Source organism: Thermobia domestica, chromosome 7, assembly GCF_964235325.1.
Source record: "Thermobia domestica chromosome 7, izTheDome1.hap1.1, whole genome shotgun sequence".
NCBI classification, from domain to species: Eukaryota; Metazoa; Arthropoda; class Insecta; order Zygentoma; family Lepismatidae; genus Thermobia; species Thermobia domestica.
The window spans coordinates 127,260,697-127,286,493 of NC_137460.1; positions in this window are offsets into that span (position 1 = coordinate 127,260,697).

The window sequence follows — 25,797 nt, forward strand, 5'->3', positions numbered from 1 at the left end:
CGCGGAAATTACAAAGCAAATAGAAATTTGGCAAATCCAGATATAACCGGAACTGAAAGTGACTATGGACTAGTGAGAGGGGGTGAGGGAAAGATTAGGTACCTGGCTAAATTCTACATTGGTCTGAAATTAAGGAAATTTATATCCAATAACGGAACTATGTTTCGGTATGACGTCAGAATGGTAAACCTTGTAACTATTCAAGTTATATATCCGTAAATGGGATTTACACTTAATCAAAATATAAATAAATATATTATACAGTGGGAATATGGTTACTAACGAAACCTTTGGGTTCATTATATTTAATTCGAAGTAAAGAGAGTAAATAAATTGTGTAACTAAACCGAAATTGAATAAAAAAAATTACTAGGTATAGGATGCGTAAAAAAAAAAATTTCCATTACTTTCAACTGTAATGGTACATTACATCTGTTTCTCGGAGGCGGAATATTTCTAACTGCCGCAACTCGGGAAGGATCGATCTCCATTTGATCTCCTGATATTATGTAACCTAAATACTTAATCTTTTTGTACGAGGATCATTCAATAAGTAAAGAGACAAAGTCTATATTTTTAACACTAATCTTTTTTTTGTTTCAGGGGTGTTTCAGCTGGCAACCTTGGGATATGCTCTGATCTGCTGTTTCGTAATTTTGTCAACATAACTTCAAAAATATCAATTCATCATAGCAAGTCCTCTAGAAGATTGCACCTTAGAAGAACAGCGCTCAGTCATTAGGTTTTTAGTCGCAGAAGGTGTAAAACCAAGTGAAATTTTTTCTCAAATTTTGAGACAGTACGGTAAGAGTTGTATGAGTCGTGCGAATGTGTACAAGTGGGTTGATCTGTTTAAAAGTGGCCGAACAAGTGTAGGTGATGAACCCAGATGTGGACGTCCAGTGGAAGTTCCTGGTTCTTCGTTTGAATCGAGGATTGACGGACTTATTCGTGATAACAGATGAATTACTATTGAAATGATAGCTGAGGAAGTTCAAGTAAGTGTTGGAACTGTTTACAATGTCATTAGGAACATTTTAAAGTACAGAAAAACGTGTGCCAAATGGGTTCCCAAACAGCTTACTGACGCTCATAAAGAATCAAGGCTTTCCATTTGTCAAGCCTTAACGCAACGAAGTTTGAGTGAAGGAGACGCTTTTTTTGTGAAAGAATAGTGACTTGCGACGAGGCCTGGAACCATCACTACGACCATGAGACCAAAAGGCAGAGTATGGAATGGAAACACACTAGCTCTCCAGTTCGCAAAAAATTCAAGGTCCAACCTTCCGCTGGTAAAGTGCTGCTGACCATCTTTTGGGACTCACAGGGTCCAACCTATTGCGATTTACTTGAAGATCAGCGAACTATCAATAGCCTATACTATTCTGAAATGCTAGAACACAAAGTTAAACCAGCTATCAGGAGCAAACGCCGTGGACTCTTGTCAAAAGGAGTCATTCTTCAGCACGATAACGCCCGCCCTCATACAGCCCAGCTGACCCAAGATAAGCTTCAAGAATGGGATTGGGAGGTCTTACCTCATCCTGCCTACAGCCCAGACCTTGCCCCATCTGATTTTTACCTGTTTGGACCATTCAAAGACGCCCTACATGGAAAAAGATTTGCAACAATGAGGAAGTTAAGGCAGCGGTGCAAAGGTTTCTTCGGGGTAAATCGAAATATTTCTTCGCCAAGGGAATTAGGAAGCTGCAAGAAAGATGGGAAAAATGCATAACTGTAAGGGATGATTATATTGAAAAATAGGTTTAGTTTTGAAAGATTGAAATAAATCTTTATTGAGCTATAGCAATTTTTCTCTGTACTTATTGAATGCCCCTCGTAAAGAAACATCCACTATCAGTAGAAATGGTTACATTATATTTACGAAAACGTTCCATTGCTTTCTTGATAGTTTCCTTGTGAGTTTCTAAAGTTGATGAAGAGATTAAAACATCATCAAAATAACATTTAACTCCCAAGTATTTTACTCATTACCCTTGAAAGTATATTGCTCCCAGTCTTTATTCCTACTGGAACCCTATTAAATTGGTAAAGACCCTTTGGTGTCACGATCGTAGTGATGTCCCTTGAGCTCTTATCTAACTGGATTTGAAAATATGCTTTCCGTACATCATGCTTCGTATGTTATTGTTTATCAGCTAAACCAGTTAGAAATTCTTCCAAATTAGACGATGGAAAAGGATCATTTACTATTAGTTCATTCGCTTTCACAAAATTTCCAACTATGCGATAAGTGTTATTTTTATTCCTAACAAGGAAACAACTACTCGCGTAGTTAGAATGATCGACTTCTATTAGGATACCCTGAGGTCTCAACTCTTGTATTTGCTCATCAAAAATTTTCTCCTTATTTCTCGGTATTGGGAAAGGAGTCTTTTTGAATGGTTTTTCTTCTGACAAATATAAATGACCATAATAGTCCTTTATGCATCCTACCCTTTCACAGATCACATCATCATACTCCTTTGTGATCGAGTCTATGAACGATATAACACTTGAGTATCGATATTTCCAAGTTTCATCAAAATTATGATTTTTCACCTGTATTTCATCTTGGTTTTTCACCTGCTTTGATCATCTCGGTTTAGTTTGTTTTCGAGGGATAGTTTCACTAAATTACGTTTTGTTCTTATTCACCAACGAATGAACCTTCTCGGCTAAATCGATATCTACGTCGGAAGCCTCGGATTCACTATCTTTCCAAATCGTAATCGGTTTCTTATCTTCATTTTCATTCTGTATCTCCTCTGAAGTCTTAGTCCCATCGATAGTATCTTCTTTGACACCGACAACGATGCAGTCTTTCGTAGCCCTCTTGGTTCTATTTTTCTTCCTTCTTTTCCTCTGTGGCAACGGTTTATTTGTTGAAGATTTAGTAAATTCTTATCCCTGTACCGGTTCACTTCTAGAGGTAACATATCCTTTGACTCCAGGGAATCCAAGTTGACTGCTGACACCATGGCCAAGTCCACCAATGGATGAGATGTTCCACTATTCACAAAGATTTCCTTATCATCAATCTTTTTTTCCATCTCGGATTGAGCACCGGAAGTATTCAAAGTCTCATTCTGATTCTCGAAAGAAAGAGCGGAATTACGTGTATCACTGTTAGATGGTGCACACTCAATTAAATTCTTAAGTTCCAGAAGCTGTTCTGAACTTGGCACGTTAATCGTTAAAAGTTGCTCCTCTAGTTGATTTAAGTCGAATTCACATTGTACTCTTTTGCTTGACCATCCCGACGAATTAATATCGGCTCGAAAATATAAATATGTTTGTCCAATTCACCTCGTTTGTCATTCTGATTCATCCTTAATTTCTTGTCCTGACATCTTTGCTGGTTAGCCCAAACTCCAGACCTTAATCTACTTTCATTTCTTTCAGCAGAATATTGCTGAAAGAAAAGCCGAACTCTCTTCTTACCCTGATTCAAAATCATAATTCGGTTATGATAGTCCAGAACTACTTGATTGGATTGAAGAAAAGGCATCCCCAATAAGCAAACACATGGCAACTTGAACACTACTCGAAAAGTTATTACCTGGAAAAATCCAGATACATTAACGTTCAGAACGATTTCTTCGTTTGTAATGAATTCATGACCCGAAGTAGCATTCACTATCCTCTCATCAACTTCCCGAATAAGTCGTTCCACATTACAACGTTGCACCAAATCTTTCGCCACTAGATTGAAACTAGAACCGCCATCAACACAGATGTTACCAAAAACATCATTAACTTTCCCGGACACAAAGGTTGCCACAGTGCCGTCCAACTCCGAAGGAATTTTCTTAAAACTCTGTTTATTTTTCTCAACCGGATGATCTTTGGATTTAAAATTACTCCTTGGAAATAACGAATCCCTACATGCTTTCGTTCATTAAGCCCGATTTACAATTACGATTAACATATCCTGATTCCGTAGTATTTCTAAAAGCATTCTTAAGTTCTGATCCCTTACTGGTCAATGCTGAAAATTGTTTTCCCTTAGAAGTTCCAACTAGTTTATTATACTCTACTTCCTCCCGGTGTCTTTGAACAAAGTTTTCAGAGATATTTAACATTTCTACTCTAGTAGAAGGAAGATAATAGTTCAGCATTTAAAATTTCACACTAGGGTTCATCCCATCTAAAATGATCTTGACTAACTGAGATTCCTCGTTAATTAATCCCAAAATTTTCATCACGATCATCGCATCGCATCATCACATAGTTATCTACATATTCATTTAGCCTTTGCTTTCTATAAACCCTTTCGCTAATTAGCATATGAGCGGTTATAGGCGTTACAAATTTACTAAACATAATTTGTCTAAAGGTATCCCAATCTAAATTTCGGCTCATAGCATTGGTCACTACTCTCAATACAGGACCTTCACACTTGGTCATTAATATAGATAAAATCATCCCAAAGGAATAACTATGATCCATCAAAGTTTCTTTTATCTTAAACAAATGTTCAAAAATCTTTAAGCTACATTTACCATCTATTTTCTTTAAAACACAAAATAATTCTTCAAGAAATTTCACCGAACTCGCATGAGTATACTTTACAATTCATTTTTGTTCCAAGTTTCTTTCCAAGCGATGTGGATCTAAAAACACTTCATTATTATTACTAGAATATCTGAAATTAGTACGATCACCGACATTTCTCCTGTGTAAATTATTACAATCAACCCTAGGCGTTGAATTTCTTATCTGGGTAACCCTTCGATAATAAATAATTCCCTAAATTAATATATCTATTGTCAACTCTTTCATTAGGGTTTACATTTCGCTCAAGGGGAACACCTGAATGTCTGTTATTATGACAAGGTACCGTAAAAGAAACATGATGCTGATCCGATATCATTGGTTGAACATTAGACGCATTTGCCATACGGCTAAAACCATATGAAGTACTGGAAGCATGCGAAGCTTCGCCCGAAGGATTGGGAAAATTTTGCGGAAAATGCCTTACATCAATACTTTCCCTACATGGAGGAGTTAAACTCGTGTTCACGTTACCAAAATTTGAAAATCTTTCTGAACCATTCTGACCGGTTGCAACCATAGTCACATAATCCATCTCTGGTATGTTAATACTAATGTAGTCTCTATTAGAAATCATAATGAAATCAAACAAACCGAAACTATGAAACAATATACAAAAAAATAATTCAAAAATACACTAGATTCTAACTACACTACGTCTACACAAAATTGGAAATCGATCAAGCGCGAATCGCAGACAGTCAAATTCCAAATCCAGGAAGAAGTGGAAATTTTATATACATTTTTTAAGTTATTCTGATTTATAATCATTAAAGAACTCTCAAATAAATTATATACATAAAGGGTAAATGGCTAATATCCAATCTACCAAATTATTTTTTTCATATAGTCTAACGAAAATATAATTCAAAATATAAGAATGTTTCCTCTTTCTTTTTATTTTTTTATAAAAAAATTAAAAATTGGTCTTAACGTTTTGCTTACTAATTGTAACGCTCCTGTCCCCCTGGGCTAGAACCAGAAAGAATTCAGAATAAAAATAACATATAAATAAATTAATTCTGAGCTCCGCTCAGTAATTCCCTAGAAGGCGGAACTAGTGTTGAAAGATCTCAACGCTTCTATATATTCAAGTTGGGTAATGCTCTTTCGGAACAATCCAATACTCCTCTTAAGGAAAAACTATATAAATAAATATTCAAATATAAATTAAATAAAAGACAAATTTCAATTTTGAATAACATTTTTTTACAATAATAAAAATTCAGGGTAGTGTATATGTACCAAAGCGTTTGAATGATGCATATACACTTTATTAAACCAACAACCACAAATAACTAATGAATAAGTATATGTAAATAAGTATATCCGCAATTATTACATCAACTAAAGCCGACATCTGACTATAATATATATATTTAAAAAATCTGAATAATGAACTTAATAGTTAAAAGAAAGAATGATCATATTCTCTTTCAATATTCATTGAGTCGTATTCTAAATTGTGAAATTATTTTGTATTATTTTTAATTAATAATTTTATTCTACTTCAATTAAACTTTAACTAAATTTCAAATTGTGAAGGTCTGAGCTCTGATTCAAATTCTAATACAACTCTGAATTTCTTCAATCTTGAAATAATGTATTCAAATTTAATTTATTAGACAATAAATATCAATGCTAATAAGGAATCACGTCTCATTCTGAATTTTTTCACTATCAAAAATGCTTCTTCAATCAAACAATTTTCAATCCAGAAAACAATCGGTATATTTCTTTCGTATAACCTATATACGAGGGCTATCCAGAAAGTAGATTACGTTTTGGAATAAAAAATCAACAAAGTATAGGAAACAAATTTTATTATATACAGATGAAAGCCACACACAAATACTACTTTTCGACATAGTCACCATTCAAATTAAGGCATTTATCGTAGCGATGTACGAGCTTGGAAATTCCTTCGTCGAAAAATTCGGCCGCCTGCGACTTCAACCACTTCGTTACCTCTTCTTGCACAAAACTTGTGGTAACCAAGCTTTTCGCTGATGATTTCGTGCAACAAACTTCGCGAAATTTGTGGAAAACTCAAAGAAAGTTCCGTTATTGTGAACTTTCGATTTTCACGGACTTTAACATCGACTTTTTCGACAAGTTCGGCAGTCACTTTGCTGGGTCTCCCACTTCGATCTTCGTCGTGAACATTGGTTCGGCCATTTTTAAATCTTATGACCCACTGTCGCACTCCACCTTCAGTGATAATGTTGTCCCCATACACTTCACACAGCTGCCCATAGATTTCTATCGGTTTACAGTTTTTTGCTGTCAGAAACCTTATTACTGCACGCACCTCGCAGCTCGCGGGATTTTCAATTAACGCAGACATTTCAAACCGTCACAGTATCTTAACGGAGCACAGCACGAACCTCTCACTAGCACGGCTAGATGCCGACTGAGCTGCGCAACGCTCTGACCCCAAGATGGCCGCGCTAGCCCCGCCCCTAGCGGACACAGACGAAAACGTAATCTACTTTCTGGATAGCCCTCGTATATTAATTCTCAACAACTCAATGTATAGTAACTAACAATATTTCTATAATTTAGTCAATTCTTAATTTCATACTCTAAATCCAGAAAATAAAGAAATTGCCAATGCATGTTTCAATTAAAGCTAACAAACTCAATTCGGTTGGAATAATTACGCTTAATAGTATAAATCATATAAATAATAATAAAAAAATTAATAATAATAAGGATTAATTCGAAGGGAAGTATTACATTCGGGTCGTCAAATAATTTCAAACATAAGTCCAATCGGATTATCAAAAAAGTATTGAAATGATAATGTGGGAGGAAAGAAAATATAAATTTCAATTCTGAAAATTCCGATTTCGAAAGAATAACGTGGATCGTGAACCAAAGAACTTCCAAATCAGAAATCCAATAAAAAATTCTATAGAATGAAAATGTGGTTGGAAAACAAGCCAATAAAAATTAATTGGTAAAGCAAAAAAAGAGCTTTCGTAGGCAAAGCGGAGCAGAACAACGATTCTATCAAACAACCTTTCACACACACAAAGTTGACGCAAAACTCACTATTAACTAGAACAAAAATTGTTCACTTACCTTATCAAAAATTTCTTATTTTCCAATTTTTACCTCCTCTTTACTGTTTCGCCAGATCTTTAAGTGCTTGCCTGACATCATTTAACACTCACGTCAATCGAGACAATTCAGTTTGAATGCCTTATATTACAATTTTATCAACTGTAAACTTTGTTTGAGTAGGGGGCACTGCACAAGTAGCTCATGACAAATCTCATGAAAGATTAGCTGAAAAATCTCGGCAATTTAGTGGGCCAAAGAAACCACAAGTTCATAAAGAACCAAAGTCTTATATTACAGGTTATAATAACCAAAATTGCCTTTCAATAAAGCGAAAAAGCATGCATTCACTGAGCTACGGTGCAGACCTTCAGATAACAAAATTTAACGTTATCTACTGTAGTCCACTCGGCCTCTAAACAAGTTTTCAAAGGTACATAGCACACGCCTTTTGTAATGTATACTATTTTCTTGCACATTGGCATGCCACCATCAAAAAGCTAAGTGAACAAGAATTTTTGTTGTTTGAGGAAAATAATTTGCCGATTTTATTCACAATTCTAATAATGTGTATAGATATCTTGATCACAGATTTAGGCTCCGTTTACTTTCCTTATTAAACGAGGCATGTTACCACCAAACCACTAATGATTCAAAAACGATAGCTATACTAGTCATATGATAGCAGCCAAAATATCCACTGCCTCATTAAGTTCAAATCTAATTATCATAAATAAGCCTTATCATTATTACTCTGAAAAAAACAGAATCTTGCATGCTACCACTGCACTACCCTTATTTTATGTGTTATCTTCAAAGAAAAAATACCTGCAACACATAGTTTTAACAGGTCAATTACACATATTAAAAGGCACTCTAACTCTGTTATACTGATCTTATATGAAATAAGCATTCGATCATCGATTCAATATTCTTTCCAACATGTACAAAATATCTGCTATAATTTAAAAGCCCGTCACCGATAACTTGACTAAAATAACAAGTCATATTTCCCATTCGAGGCATAACCTCTTAGAACCTTGCTTAGTTCATTCTTTGGAAAAATATTGCTAAATTAGTGTCTTAAATACAAAAATCCACTAACCATGTAATCAAAAAGAGAAAAATATAGTGACATAAGTTTCAGCGTTCAAACTTTTTTGCTCGATACTCACTTGCTCCACTATACAGTCATACACTACGAATACGAAAAAAGCTGATCATGACCACTCCAACAGGAACAGACAGAGCTGAAATCCTTCTCCACGTCAAGTACAAAACGTTAAGACAAAGCAACCAGCTTGCGTATCGAGGAGGAAGGCTCGGGGGGAGTGAACCGCGCCTACAGCGACTCACGCGAACTACCGAATCGTCTCATACATTGGCACTCTTCACTTTCTATTCTTTTTTTAATTTTTAACGCCTAATTAAAAAGGAGAAAAAATTAACCATTTTTTTTTAACAGACCAACTAGAAGACTCTTTCAAAAGTTCTTTCATTAACAAATTTTCCAGTTATTGACAATCTTACTTCACCTTTTATTTTCTTTCTTTTTTATTTTTATCCCTTTATTTTGTGAAGAAGCATCCTGGAATTTCAGTTGAATCAACGACCGCAGGATTTTTTCCTTACACAATTAACATGTGTTAACGAAATATAAGTTTGAAGAAAGAAAAAATAAGAAAAAATCGACGGGGATCGAACCCAGGTCTCGCCCGCAGTAGTCTGACATGCTTCCACTGGACTATTGAACTGCAAAAAGTTTTATATATTCAAGTTTCTACTTACTGCTCACATGGTACATAAGGAGTCAGCATCAATGGAATTACACCTCTAAACTAGGAGTACTGATGGCATTATGTATGCGCTTTCTTATAGCATATTATTTTGGGATTCATGTTTTGTTAGCTGATTGTAATAAGAAATATGATTTTGAGTTATTCAGAAATGATTATCTACTAAATTGTAGTCTTCGATGAAAATATTAAAATAAATATGTCGGAAGACTACAAACTTTTTCCCACTTTTATATAACAGACATGAAGTACCTTTGCTGCAGTTAATATGTTTATGAAATTATCCCCAAGTACACCATTATAATACATTGTAATATATTACACTGCAAATGGTAGTGTTTATGAAAATGCTATATATAAATTTTTAAAAATTCTGCAACAAAATTTATATTGTAAGGTTTATTCTTTAAAGAGAAGTAATTTCTCCAGAATAGTTTTCCAGAAGTTGAGAAAGTTCATTGCAAAGCCATGACCTGGGGTCTGGGGAGCATTAGCGAGTTTCTTTAATATCATATTGGTCACCTCTTTTTTGTCTTAAATTTTATACGTTCTTTCTGCATTTTTATTCACTTTACTTACTTCTTTTTCTGAATATACCTTCACATTTTTTAAACTTAATTCACGAGGGTCTGTTCCTCTTACTGACAGTTCAACATGCTAACACTCGTATTGGTTGCCTCCATCCATAAATGTTAACTTTGACTTTAGAGGAGAAATGGACTTTTTCGTTTTAGTTGTGAGCAAAATTCAGACCTTCATTCAGACCTTCATTAAGGTGCTAATAAAACCGGATAAAATATGATAGAATACTTAAGTAAATAGCAACAAGTATATATATTGTGCAGTACTTACGACGGATAGTGCCATCCATTGCTTGTGTAAATAACTATTTGAAGATAAGTAGAACCGTTTCTTAAAGTTGCATTCACTTGTTCATCACCACTATTTCTTCATCACTTTTCTACACTGACTTTACAAGATAAATGACAACACAAATTACTCCTTGTTAGCGTCCTCTTTTAGATTTTTCTGTTGAGGAACCACATTGAACATCTATTCTCCAATAGAATGAGTCATAATGGGTGGACTTAATCTAAGCAACCCCTATCTATAATGATAGCTAATTATGGATAAATACTTATTTTGTCAGAACTAGAAAAAAATACTAATGGCGAACCAGTATCCTTAGAACTCAAATCTGTAAAAATAAGCAATGGTAATGATATAATTAAGATTTGGTAATGAGAACACACAAATGTGAACACTTGAAATTTCTTAATCTTAATTTATTCAATACTTAATAATGAGTTTCTCGAATTCAGACAAATTTATTAGAAAATTAAATACAGACTTTACGTACTGATGTTATCTTTAACTTTGAAGCTACTTAAAGCACTTTATCGCAAATGTTTATTAACGTATTTCCAAAGGCAAAGCCTTTATATAGAGTACTAAGATAAAAGTTTTTTGTGAATTTCTGATGATAGTTAACCTCTAAAGAAAAATTACAACAAAGTGTTTTCCTTGGCTACAAATTAAACTTTACATTAATTGGAACGAATTGCAGTCAAACATAAAAAATTACACGTTTGAAAGTCAAAACATTTGATTACCTTGAGGGAGAGAATTTCGGAAATCGAATATTTTGGTTTCATATCTCTTTTGATAGTGAACGTTCTAATATACATAATTTCATAATATTTAAAGTTAGAATAATAATACTGAAATTAATAACTATTTATCTGTGTTTCGAAATATCTAATCTTCAGTCTGTCTATTAATCATAGCTTAATGCAAATAAAAATCCAATTTTAAAAAATTAAACTGTTTGCTTATTGTCTTTCACAATTCGGAGATATCTTAAAATAATTTTCAGAAAATATATTTGAGGTTCTACAGAAATGACTCGTTTCTCCATATAGATAATATACTTATTGCATTTTTATTTCTTTGATTTTTTAAAATAATTGTTTCAGATATCCGTTATTAACCATTATCATATATATATTTGATAAAAAATTACAACCCTAGGTTCCCTAAATGATATTCCATAGGATGGTTGTCTTTCTATGATAATAGTATTTCATTATAACGATACCTACGCTTCGAATATTTAAAACTTAGCAATAAATCTGTATATAATTAGATGTTTATTTTGAAAACCATTTATGGGATTTCAAACTAACTTCTATCACCTAAAATTCACTTTATTTCTTAATAAATGTTAATGTTTTAATATCAATGCAATATACATCTGTGTTTAACAATTTCTTATTTTGTTCTATATTAATGTTTATCAAAAAACATCTACCTGGAAGATGTATTGTTACCCTAGTAACGAATCATTGTCATAACCACGATTAAATAAGTATTTTTCCTAGCAACTGAGAGATAACTTACAAAATACATTTGCTCATAAATGTGACATAAATTATAACAGTTTCCCATTCCCATCTTGATTCAAGACATAGATAGGGCTTGTTAAGCTAACACATTTGCCCAACCTATTAAATAAAAAAATAGAGTAAAGAGGCGTTAAATATTATATGTCTATGAAACTAAATGACTTCAAAAATTGTTTACAATTCAAGAGAGAATATAGGTACCATAATACAATTTATATAACATGCAAAAGATTATTTCATTTGTACGTGACCTAACATATTTTACAAAATTAAACTCATAATGCCGTACATTATATCTTACCATTTTATTTCAAAATCCTATTTTGTATATTTACTTAATAATTATAGTGCACAATAACTTATTAAACACTCATAATAGTTAATAAAATTTAAATTAATCGTCGAAGAGAAGGTTTTCTTAAATGTCATGATTTAGTTATTTAATTATGTCCGAATAGTAATTTTTCTCTTAATAATTCATTATAGCTATTATGGGAAAAGATAATAAATGTAAAATTCAAAATAACAGTGTTCTTCCGAATGTGTGCATCTATCATAAAATTGAAAAATGTAATACATATGTCATCACAAAAAATAAAATCACGAGAAATCATAAGAATAATTGAAACAAAAAAAATAAAAATAGTTATATTAGAATAAAATTATCCAACAAGAAAATAGCTGTACTAAACTAACCAGAAAAATTACATAATTTATATTGATTTTGGGGATTAATTGCTGGAGAACTAACTATTAAATTGCAGATAATTATGTAAAAGAAAACGATCACGTACTTTAAAGACATTGTACAGATAGAATACACATCGAAGTTAATGACACTTCATTCATTATAATCGGTGAATTAGAGAAATGGCGTGCTTGATACCATATGGAAGTCAAGCGGTTGCAAGTTATTAAATGTGATAATAAAAACAACTGCGATATCATTGTAATACTAAAAGAAGCAATAGTAATGCTTCAAACATTAGCGGAGATCAATTAGAACTTTTAAAGAATTAAATGATATAAACAAAGCTTTTATATCAATGAATAAAACGTATAAATAGGAAACAAAAGACTATTACTGATCAACAGGATGTAGTAATTTTAGGACAACTTGAGTCAAGAAATGGCAATGTCGATAATCAGTTAAAGGGTGATATATACATATTTAGAGATGTATTAAGAACATTACAAGACACATACTTAAAGACAAACGGGATTGATACTCATATGCTATTTACAAAACAACAGTTTCACATTAGGAAGGGAGTTTGTTTTAAATTAGATGTGAAGAAGGAACAATAAACCTTATATATCGGATTAGACCTAAAAATGTCAATCTTTAAAAATGAAAATCTTTAGAATATTTAATTTATCGAATAATAATAAGTTTCTTTATTATATAAAAAAAGGCATATCAATTAAATTTAGATAAATAACTTCATCTAGGCAATAGTAAAGCATATAAATAATTCCTATTATATTTATAATCAATACTCTAGTAGAAACTTTTCTTAAACTTTAAAAAAGGTAATTTAGTTTCGTTTTAAGCGGACCAAATTCTGCTATGGAAGAGGGAAAGTTGTTATCTGTTATTATCTATGTACTAAGGGAACTTAAATAAATATTTATTAAATCAATTGTAATAATGATATATTGTGTTACCTGTAAGAAATCAACAAACACAAGAAGATATCATTGGAATAGAGCAAACAAAAAGTGGAAGGTATATTAAGAAAGACCTATGTGCTGTATGTGACATTAATAAAAGAAAATTGATAAAAAAGAAGTTTGTCTGGAAGAAGGTAAAAGTATTCGAAAAAATATTATAGAAGAAATTCACAAGCCTGTAAAGATAATCTATCATAGACTAAATATAATTAAAAAAAGGTATAGATTACCTATGACAAGCTGATCTTGTAGAAATGTATAGTGGAGTATGAAAGGCTTTTTTTGAATTTAGTAAAAGCTATGAGTATGTATTACGGAAAAATTGTGTGTTTTCTATACATGGTTTTCCCCTTCTTGATAAGGAAAACAACGGCAAGAATGTTATTGAAGCGTTTAGTTCTACATTAAAAGTTAGAAAACCTAATAATTTACAAACTGATCAATTTAAAGGATTTTGTAACAAAGACAATAGAGTGTGGATGAAAAATTACAATATCAATCATTACTCAACTTACAACAAAGGCTTTTATCTTAAAACGCTTTAATATAACTCTTAAACAAAATATGTTGAAAATGTTTACTATCGAAGCAAAATCACATTTTACAAAAATTGGTTAGTAAGTATAATAATGAAGTACATAGAAATATTGGTTAAAGCCTCTAGAAGTAAATAAAAATGAGCAAATAATGTTAAAGAATGTATTTAAAATGGACTATATCGACCTTAAGCCTAAATATGATTTTTTTGATTATGTTGGTAAAATTAAATCTAAAGGTTTGTTTGAGAGATGATATAAACCTAACTGGTCAACATAAGTATTCCTTAAAGCACTAATTCCATGTAATCCATCAGTATACAGGACAAATATTTAAATAACGAAGGAAGATACTATAAGCATGAATTATTAAGCACTAAGTATTAAGAGAAGTATCACGTTGAAAAGGCATTGCGTATAAAATGTAATAATGTATATATTAAATGGTTAGGGTTTGATGGTTGCCATAACAGTTGGATAGATAAATATAATGTTGTAGTGTAGAATGATTTTAACGAATCTGAATGTTGCTCTTACTGTAAAATGGAATATACTGAGAAAAAATATTTAGGTTAAATATCATGAGCCTATAACTGGACAGTTACTAGGTGCATAATTTAATATTTGTGTCTTAAAATTTATAATACCAAAGTTTTTGCTGGGTATTGTGGAAAACCTAGCACAATATGATTCACACTTGCTTATAAAAGATCTACGATGTAAGAAATAAAATATAGATGTATTACTTACTAATGAACATTGATACATATCATTCACTAAAAAGTTAGAACTATTAAATTAAAAGTATAGATTTAGATTTGTGACATATAGTTTAGACAAATTTTCATCAAACCTAATTAGAGAACAAATGATTAATGCATAACACTAATATCGTGATGAAGAACAATTTAAACTTGTGATAAGAAAGGATGTTTATCCCTATCATTAACACAGTGATTGAAATAAGGTTATACATAGATAATTAAATCCATAACAAGCATTGTTCAACAAGCTTACTAGCAAATATTTCAGTGATGAGGACCATGAACATGCGAAGAAAGTGTAGTAAACATTTAAAATTAACAATCCTGTATAATATCTGAAAACTTATGTATTGGTATGAGTAGATGTGTTCGAGAATTTTAAAGAAACAATTCTTAAAGCTTGGTATCTGACAGCATCAGGTTTAGGTTGGAACGCTAGGTTAAAAACGACAAATGTAAAATTAGAGTTAATAAAATATTATGACATTGTCTTGATGGTAGAGAAAAGCAAAACGTGTGGAATTAGTCAAAGCTCCGAAAGATACACAAGAGCAAACAATAAATATAAGGAAGATTACGATGAGAATAAAGAAGATTCTTACATTATATACTTAGACGGTAACAATGTGTATCCTTGGGCAATGAATCAATGTTTACCGTACATGTTATTTAGATAGTTAAATGAGGAAGAAATATAAAAAAATAGTTTTTACACATACACTCGATTGTTTCAATAATGGTTATATATTAGAAGTAGATCTTCAATATCCAAAAGAATTATATGATTATCATAAAACTATATATCATCTTCACAACATATGAGTCCACGTGGATGAAATTAATCAAAGCTAGTAGAAACGCTACATGATAAAGAAAGATATGTGATTTAGTATCGAAACCTAAAACAAAGTTTGTTATTTGAATTGAAATTACAGAAAATACATCAAGCAAAATAGTTTGAGCAATCAGGTTGGTTAAAAAAATATAATGACTTAAACTCACAAATGAGCACTCAAGCAACAAATGATTTTCAGTAAACCTCAATAAACTTATAAATAACTTAGTGTTAGAACAAGAAATGGAAAAATTAGAAAAAAGATGGAAGCCATTACAAATGAAATGTATTCCGGCAAAAGTGGAAAAAGGAATTGCTATACCAAGTATTAACGATATAATTATTTATACACAAAATCTAAATATGTGATGTACAACTTGCATTATAATCTTAGTATGAAACAAAAATATAATGATAAAATAAAAATATGTTATACAGTTATAAGTAGCAATATTTACAATTATCAAACCAAAATATATTCCAAGGTATGAAAATTTATATTGATTATTTCGATACAAGTGAATATCCGCAAAATAATAGACACAAGATACCTTAGATAAACAAGTAAATCCTTGGTAAGATAAAATATGAACTAAAATGTACAAATAAGGATGACGTTGCTGGTTTGAGATCGAAAATATACTCAAAATCGTTATAACGAAAAAAAGACTTTAAAAGCAAGTTCAATATAGAAAAATTTTGTATAATAGGAAAATATATTAAGAGAGTATTAATATCTTAAGATATTAATAGGATGATAGGAAAAGATATTAAGGAAACTACAAGTATAATATAGTTAATATAGAAATAAATAATTTTAGCATTAGGTTGTGTAGATGATACAAGATGTAGTTTAAAAGATAAACGCCCTGCCATGGGTATGTTATAAGATACAAGAAAAATAGATATATATCATAAAAGCCTATTCACAGACCACAACACTTAACCTAGTTAATAAATTTTAGAAAGTCTAATTATGTGAAATTTAATTCCCTAATGACTGAGAAAGAAAAGTGCACTAGAAATATGGTTTGGCAGGAGGTTTGAAGTGCCCTGTTTACAAAGATTTTGGGATAACAAGTCACCCTGAGATTATTTTGTATTCTCTCTACTGCTGGGTGACTTTATGTCATGTGTCCTAAACAAAGTGACATCTGTGGGAAAGTCAGGACTAAATACTTATTGAGTATTGAACGATCAGGTGCTTCGTACCTGAAATTAGCGGATGCCAAGAATTCAAATAGACACAGCGTACACTCAAGGAATGAAATAAAGAAAATCAAAAAACTGAATAAAGACAATGAATACGAGATTTTCGTGTCTGAGATTGTTTCTGATTCGTTAATCTTTTAACATTATCGTTCTCTTCTGAAGGCGGAACTATATTGGTATGGTATACCAAGAATCTTTAACCTCCACAAATCTGTCGAGCAACAAAATTCCATTAGAATAAAAAACAATTGGATGTTATTTAAGTTATAACTGAATTATCAAAGATTACCATTATAACTGAATTATCAAAGATTGAATTATCATTCCTTAATTGGAGAGAAGGAATGATAGCTATATAGGTGGTTGGTGAACTGGTTGGTTTGTGAAACTCCTTCTGCAAATCTAGATACTCCTTTGCTGAGACATCTAGATAGACGTTCACATCCTCATCTACTGAAAATCAGCCGATTTTGTCTCTCCCAGTGAAACTAGAGAAGGGGCCAAATATACTGAATGCATCTTTTATGAAAACTTTTAAATGTCCGCGTTCCACGGTAAATCTTTGTTCTCGACTGTTCTTAGTTCCTCTTCATAAAGCTGAGCCTATATCTTCTATGACTACTGCATACTTACAAAATTATCTACTCCAAGAAAATCTCAATGAAGAGTTCTTAGAATCGATGTAAATCCATAGAAAATTCACCCACGAATCAGCAACTTTGACTGAAGTCATTAGTTGGATATTACTTGCATGTACGAGGAGTTATTAAAGAGAAGAATACCTTTCTTTTTTTCTCTGAAATTCATTCACTGAGATTATCATAAGTACGGGGAGAAACCGCCTTACTCATGGAAACTTAGGAACAAAATTTCATAGTCGGAAGTACTTTCATTGTCACAGTCCAAAATAAATTTAAGTGCAGAGCATTAGGTTATTCAAACTATGTAAACATATAGTTTAGAATACTATTTGCTTCAGTACTCGGAAACTCCTTGGCTGACCATTCCGGTTACTAACTCCTTCTCTTTACGAGGTTTCAGAGACGTTTGACGCATCCTATATTCGCCTCTTCCATAAAGGAGCCATCACCAGACGTTGTTTTATTTTTGTAAGGAACAACCCATAAATAGTTTCTTAGTGGTTATCTGTACACCGCACATTCGTTGGAATGATCGTCGTTTTCCATTGTTCTCTAAATTATTGATGTGTGTAGGAGTCTGCTTTACTTATTGCTTTATCTTATGGTAGAGCAAGCAAGATGTAGGTCCCATCATATACTTCTCAGTTGCGTAAACAAAAAGTATTGTAGCTTGCATTTTTAAATTTGTTATTAACTATTCAAAAAGCAGTACATTTTTCTATATTTTATTTTGCTTTCGCATCTTCACATATACATATAACTTCCTTAAAATTCTATGTCTACAGAAAGCCTAATTTCCATGTATGAATACCTCTAGATCTCCGAGTTGATATAAACAGCGAAATTCCGTTTATACATATAAAGTAAGATTGTCATGTCCACGTCTTATAAATACTTTCATAGTTCTATAATAGTATTTATGTCCACGTCTTATAAATACTTCATAAATACTTTCTTGTGTGTCTTATAAACAAACATTCCCACCTTATGAGATTAAAGTTGCTTTTTAAAAATACTTTCACATACGTGGAAGAGCTTTTGCTGCGATGATGTAATGGAATATCATATAAGAATCCAATATTAATTTACGATGTCGCGCCTTTGTTTCGCATAGATGGTTTTGTTTCTTGCTAGATTGTAAATTACATCTCTTCATTCCAAATCCATAAGTTACCGTTGTACTTGGTTTCTACTACGCTACTAGCCCATCCGATCATAATATGTTTCTGATCTAATTTGATCATAATATAATTATATATATATATTCTTAATTCTGAAAAAAATTGGTGATTTTACGTATTCTTAAAAGTTTTGTGTTTACTTGCAATATCTTAATGTTTTCGTTTCCATTATACATATGAACAGGTTATCCTCGTGTTCAATACAACCGCATAAAAACAATAAACGCATCCGCGGAGACTATAAACTTCTTCACCAAATCTGGAAGTTTTATCATTACATGACTCTAAAGAAACTATTTCATATCTTACAAAGCATTTTCTTGTTCGACACCCTAATGACACTCTTGACGTCGAAAATGAATTAAAGTTATAGGCTATTTTACCTCATGGAACTAGAGGATGAACTTATTATAATATTGGAGAAAACTGATCAATTATATTAATTCTCTTCTGTTCTTTGGGGCAGGTCATATAGCTTCGAGACGAGAAGGATCGAAATACACATTGTTTGCTTCTCTTTCCCCACTTCACGAAGCTTCTCCATCACCTTCTCTATAGTATGCCTACACGACTCAATATCTTTGCATACACAGCAGAGAGCATCAAAGATCCAGTAAACACCTCCACTTTTCAATGTATATAACACCTCTGGCAAGACACTAGAAAAATGCAAGATCCGGTGGCTAAGCCAAAGGAAGAAATATAAATTCAAACTTCTATCGGTTAAGAGCATCGTATACTGAGTGGATTCGGTTATAAGCTTGAAATTCCAGTATGATTTGGTAAAACAAAGTGACTATATTTTGTACCTTTAGTGTGCAAGAATCCGTAGTTTCTTATTAAGTTCTTCGTAATTAACAACTAATATCTTATTCTCCGATTTATCTACCAAAAACTTGGAAAGGCCCAGTGGCTTTGATATTTCTGAATTATTTTTTGTTCTAGAAGTTTATCAAGAATTCTATCTAACACAATCTGGTTGGCTGTAGGGAGAGGATATACCTTTCTCCTAAAGCAAGTGTCATCTTTAATAAATATAGAATGCTTGTTATATAACAAGTATAGAAGTTCTTTAAATGTCATATACGATTAATAAAAACATTACAAAAAAGTCTAACTTAATATTCCACGTGCAGTTGCAAGTTTGGGCCCGGTGTCACAGGGATTTTTAACACCTGGAAACTTTCAGGCCCTGGAAAGTTTTACCCCCTGGAAATCTTAACCCCCATGTCGGTTTCTGGAAATTTCAAAGAAAAAGTCAGAAGTTACATAAAAAATTTATATCATTGAATTTGATCTCTGAGTGTATGCACTCGCTTTGCGCAAAATGGCTTTAAACCTGAAGATTTGGTAGGTGGGTAATAAATTCCTAATAAATTATTACTCCCTGTCGGTTATTGGTTACTTCAAAGACAAACTCAAATGTTACGTTATAAATTGATACCACTCCGTAATACCTCTTAACAGACACAGTCACTTTGGGCAAGATGGCTTTAAATCGGAAGATTTGGTAGGACGTAAAAATTCCCTACGAAATTATTACCCCCCCTGTCGGTTATTGGTTACTTCAAACGCAAACTCAAACGTTACGTTATAAATTGATATCACTAAGTGGTATCTCTTAACAGACACAATCCGTTTCAGCAAGATGGCTTTAAATCCGAAGATTTGGTAGGAGGTAAAAAATTTCTTAGGAATTTATTACCCCCTGTCGGTTATTGGTTACTTCAAAGGCAAACTGAAATGTTATATTATAAATTGATATCACTCCGTGGTATCTCTTAACAGACACAATCAAATTGAGCAAAATGTCTTTAAATCCGAATATTTGGTAGGGAGTAAAAATTTCCTAGGAAATTATTTCCCGTCGTCGGTTATTAGTTACTTCAAAGACAAACTAAAATGTTACATTATAAATTTATAACCCTCCGTGGTATCTCTTAACAGAAAAAATCTGTTTGGTCAAGATGGCTTTAAATCCGAAGATTTGGCTGGGGGTAAAAATTTCCTAGGAAATAATTCCCCCTGTCGGTTATTGGTTACTTCAAAGACAAACTCAAATGTAACATTATAAATTAATACCACTCCGAAGTACCTCTTAACAGACACAGTCACTTTGAGGAAGATGCCTTTAAATCCGAAGATTTGGTAGGGAGTAAAAATTTCCTAGGAAATTATTTCCCGTCTGTCGTTTATTAGTTACTTCAAAGACAAACTCACATGTTACATTATAAATTGATATCACTCCGCTGTATCTCTTAACAGACATAATCAGTTTGAGCAAGATGTCTTTAAATCCGAAGATTTGGTCGGGGAGTAAAAATTTCCTAGGAAATTATTACACCTCTGTCGGTTATTGGTTACTTGAAAGTTGAACTAAAATGTCAGATTATAAATTAATACCACTCAGTAGTACCTCTTAACAGGCACAGTCACTTTGGGCAAGATGGCTTTAAATCCGAAGATTTGGTAGGGGGTAAAAATTTCCTAGGAAATTATTACCCCCTGTCGGTTATTAGTTACTTCAAAGGCAAACTTAAATGTTACATTATAAATTTATATCACTCCGTTGTATCTCTTAACAGACACAATCAAATTGAGCAAGATGGCATTAAATCCGAGGATTTGGTAGGACGTAAAAATTTCATAGGAAATTATTACCCCCCTTCGGTTATTGGTTACTTCAAAGACAAACTCAAATGTTACATTAGAAATTGATATCACTCTGTGGTATCTCTTAACAGACAAAATCAGTTTGCTCAAGATGTCTTTAAATCCGAAGATTTGGCAAGGCGTAAAAATTTCCTAGGAAATTATTTCCCGTCTGTCGGTTATTAGTTACTTCAAAGACAAACTCACATGTTACATTATAAATTGATATCACTCCGCTGTATCTCTTAACAGACATAATCAGTTTGAGCAAGATGTCTTTAAATCCGAAGATTTGGTCGGGGAGTAAAAATTTCCTAGGAAATTATTAAACCTCTGTCGGTTATTGGTAACTTCAAAGACAGACTTAAATGTCACATTATAAATTAATACCACTCCGTAGTACCTCTTAACATACACAGTCACTTTGGGCAAGATGGCTTTAAATCCGAAGATTTGGTAGAGAGTAAAAATTTCCTAGGAAATTATTTCCCGTCTGTCGGTTATTAGTTACTTCAAAGACAAACTCAAATGTTACATTATAAATTGATATCACTCCGTGGTATCTCTTAACATACACAATCAGTTTGAGCAAGATGTCTTTAAATCCGATGATTTGGTAGGAGGTAAAAAATTTCCTAGGAAATTATTACTCCCCTGTCGGTTATTGGTTACTTGAAAGGGAAACTAAAATGTTACATTACAAATTTATAACCCTCCGTGGTATCTCTTAACAGAAAAAATCTGTTTGGTCAAGATGGCTTTAAATCCGGAGATTTGGTAGGGGGTAATAATTTCCTAGGAAATTATCACTCCCTTGTCGGTTATTAGTTACTTCAAAGGCAATCTTAAATGTTACATTATAAATTGATATCATTCTGTGGTATCTCTTAACAGACACAATCAGTTTCCGCAAGATGGCTTTAAATCCGATGATTTGGTTGGAGGTAAAAATTTCCTAGAATATTATTCCCCCCCTTTCGGTTATTGGTTACTTCAAAGGCATACTCAAATGTTACATTATAAATTGATATCACTCCGTGGTATCTCTTAACAGTCACAATCAGTTTCCGCAAGATGGCTTTAAATCCAAAGATTTGATAGGAGGTAAAAATTTCCTAGAAAATTATTACCCCCCTGTGGGTTATTGGTTACTTCAAAGCCAAACTCAAATGTCACATTATAAATTAGTACCACTCTATAGTATATCTTAACAGACACAGTCACTTTGGGCAAGGTGGCATTAAATCCGAAGATTTGTGTGTGGGGGGGGGGTAATAATTTCCAAGAAAATTATTACGTACTGTCCGTCATTGGTTACTTTAAAGACAAACTGAAATGTTACATAATAAATTATTATCATTCTGTGTTGTTTGTTAACGGAGGCACTCACTTCGGTCAATATGACTTTATGTCCGAAAACTTGATTGTGGGTAATATTTTACTGAGATATTTATACCGCCTGTCGGTTCTTGGTTACTTCAAAGACAATATCAAATGTTATATTATAAATTGATGCTACCCCGTGTTATTTCTTAACAGACGCAATCACTCTGGCTAAGATTGCTTTATGTCCGAAAATTTGGCTTCTTAACCCAAAACTTGATAGTTGTTAATGTTTTCCTAGGAAATATTTTCTTTTCCAGTTTTGCACGTGATTTGCTGTCTGACGAAGGTGTCTTAAGAAAAATATAAAATGAAATCTTTATGTTTTATGTGCTACGGCTATGTCGATTAGGCTAAAGGAGACGGCGATTATGAGAAATGAATGAAATGATGGAATGAAGAAAGTGGGAGGAAACGGTAATTGCCCGGGAATCCTCACAAACACGGTGTTTGTCCACCACAAACTCCACACGGCGAGAGGTGGGTTCGAACCAGTGACCCCAAGCACCGGAGGTGAACACTCTACCACTGAGCCACTGCGCCCCCAGTTGTCATAAGATGGTTGCAGTGTCAAAGTATTATTTTCTACTAATTGTTTTCTTATTATATGAATGACATGTATATAAGCTGGTCTTCAAAAGGAACAAATCAAGTCTTACATTTTAGAGGCCTAGTATAAAAGGAGGAAGAAACTTTCCTCCGAAACACTGCACTGTTAAAAAATATTTCATAGTTTCTTTCGTGAAAGCAGCTCTTGACTTGTTCTACTAGTAGTCGAGATTTAAAGATTCAGTAACGTCGAAAGGAAATTATTGATTTTGAAATTCGATTTGACTCTTTTGACAATGTGGAACCCGCGGGAAAAAAAATATATTGAGAATAAACAATGTTTTGAAACGAAGGTAAGTTAATCTATCTTTAAATTATATTATTTGCAACTGAGAAAGCAGAATTTGATTCCAAAATATTTCCTAGTTTGCAGTGTAAAATGTTACATATTAGTTTCCTTGTAATCTTGATAACTGTTATTATACAGTTTATAACATAAATGATTGAAAACATAAAACACATCTTTCAATTAAAAGCAACGTTATTGCAATTTATTCCTCTCTCTCTTCCTATATACAGATGATAGAAAAATTATCATGATCATCCGCTATAACGGGTTTAGACAGGAATTCACAACAGTGTTGCCAACCAAATATAAGTTTATATTTTTTTTTCAAATGGCACTACGTCAGTTTATTACATATTTCTAACCAACATGTCAAATGTAAACTTAAAATACCACTTTTATTAATCAGTGTTACAAGCTAAAGATATTATGACATCACAAACATCTAAAGTTTTGAGCCTCTAATGCAGCACAACAGAGATGCACATGACAATGTACATCGAAAGAACTTTAGCGCTGAATCCCATGGTCATGCTATGACGTTTTTCGAATGAATAGAAGCGAATTTACAGGGGTTGAAAATTTTTGAATTTTTTTGAAGTCTTTATTTAAAGAAAATCTTAGGTAAATATTACATCTAGTTACATGTGTGGTTTGCAATGAACTTTCAAATTGTTTTACCGTTTACAACACTTCGATATCTCAACCGTACCGGAGATATAATAAACATTGATAAAGTTATCAACATTGTTGAAAATGGCGTACCTAGCTAGCGCGAGCTAGCCACTAGAACAACGTACAAGGCTTGTAAAAAGATTATTCTCAAGTCGCATGTACAACCGCTTAAGTTGGAAACTTAAAGCTTGGTCAGTACATGGGATCTGAGACGTGAGATATCACAGAGAAATGATTTTTGGAATTTCAAAGCGGAAGCGAAGGATACGGGTGAAAAGTATCTTATAAAAACGTGTACATTTTCGGACTCTATTAAACTCCAGGCATCAAATTTACTATTTCATCATCTCATTTAAAAGTAAAAATAAGTTTTAAGTTTCTTTATATATTATCTTCCTATGAACTTTCCCAAAATAAAACCATCCTCCATCGTCCCTAAAGTAAGTCTGTTAGGACATAATACGGTATAACATCAATTTATAATGTAAAAAATTGACCTTATCCTTGAAGTAGCACAGAACCAATACAAGAGTATAAATTCCCCAGGGAAAAAGCACACCTATAAAGTTTCTGATATAAAGACATCTTACGGACAGTCAGTGCGCCTGTTAAGAGATAACAGGGTATACTATCAATTTATAAAGTAACATTAGGTTTTTTTCTTTCAAATAACGAAGAACGCACAAGGAGATATATTAAATTCCCTAAGAAAATATTACCCCTCTCAAATTTTCGGATACAAAGCAGTCTTGGCCAAAGTGACTGCGTGTGTTAGGACATAACACGAAATAATATAAATTTATAATGTAGCATTACAATCGGTCTTGAAGTAGCCAAAAACCGACAGGGGGTATAAATTTCCTAGGGAAATATTACCCCCTACCAAATCTTCGGATTTAAAGCCATCTTGCCCAAAGTGACTGTGCCTGTTAAGAGATACTACGGAGTGGTATCAATTTATAAAGTCATATTTGAGTTTGTCTTTGAAGTAACCAATAACCGACAGGGAGGTAATAATTTCCTAGGAAATTTTTACTCCCCTACCGAATCTTCGGATTTAATGCCATCTTGCCCAAAAGTGACTGTGTCTGTTAAGAGATATTACGGAGTGGTTTCAATTTGTAATGTAACATTTCAGTTTGCCTTTCAAGTAACTAATAACCGACAGGGGGTAATAATTTCCTAGGAAATTTTTAACCCCTACCAAATCTTCGGATTTAATGCCATCTTGCCCAAAGTAACTGTGTGTGTTAAGAGATACTACGGAGTGGTATCAATTTATAAAGTCATATTTGAGTTTGTCTTTGAAGTAACCAAAACCGACGGGGGGGGGGGGTAATAATTGCCTAGGAAATTTTTACTTCCTACCAAATCTTCGGTTTTAATGCCATCTTGCCCAAAGTGACTGTGTCTGTTAAGAGATATTACGGAGTGGTATCAATTTATAACGTAACATTTGAGTTTGTCTTTGAAGTAACCAATAACCGACTGGGGGTAATAATTTCCTAGGTAATTTTTACCCCCC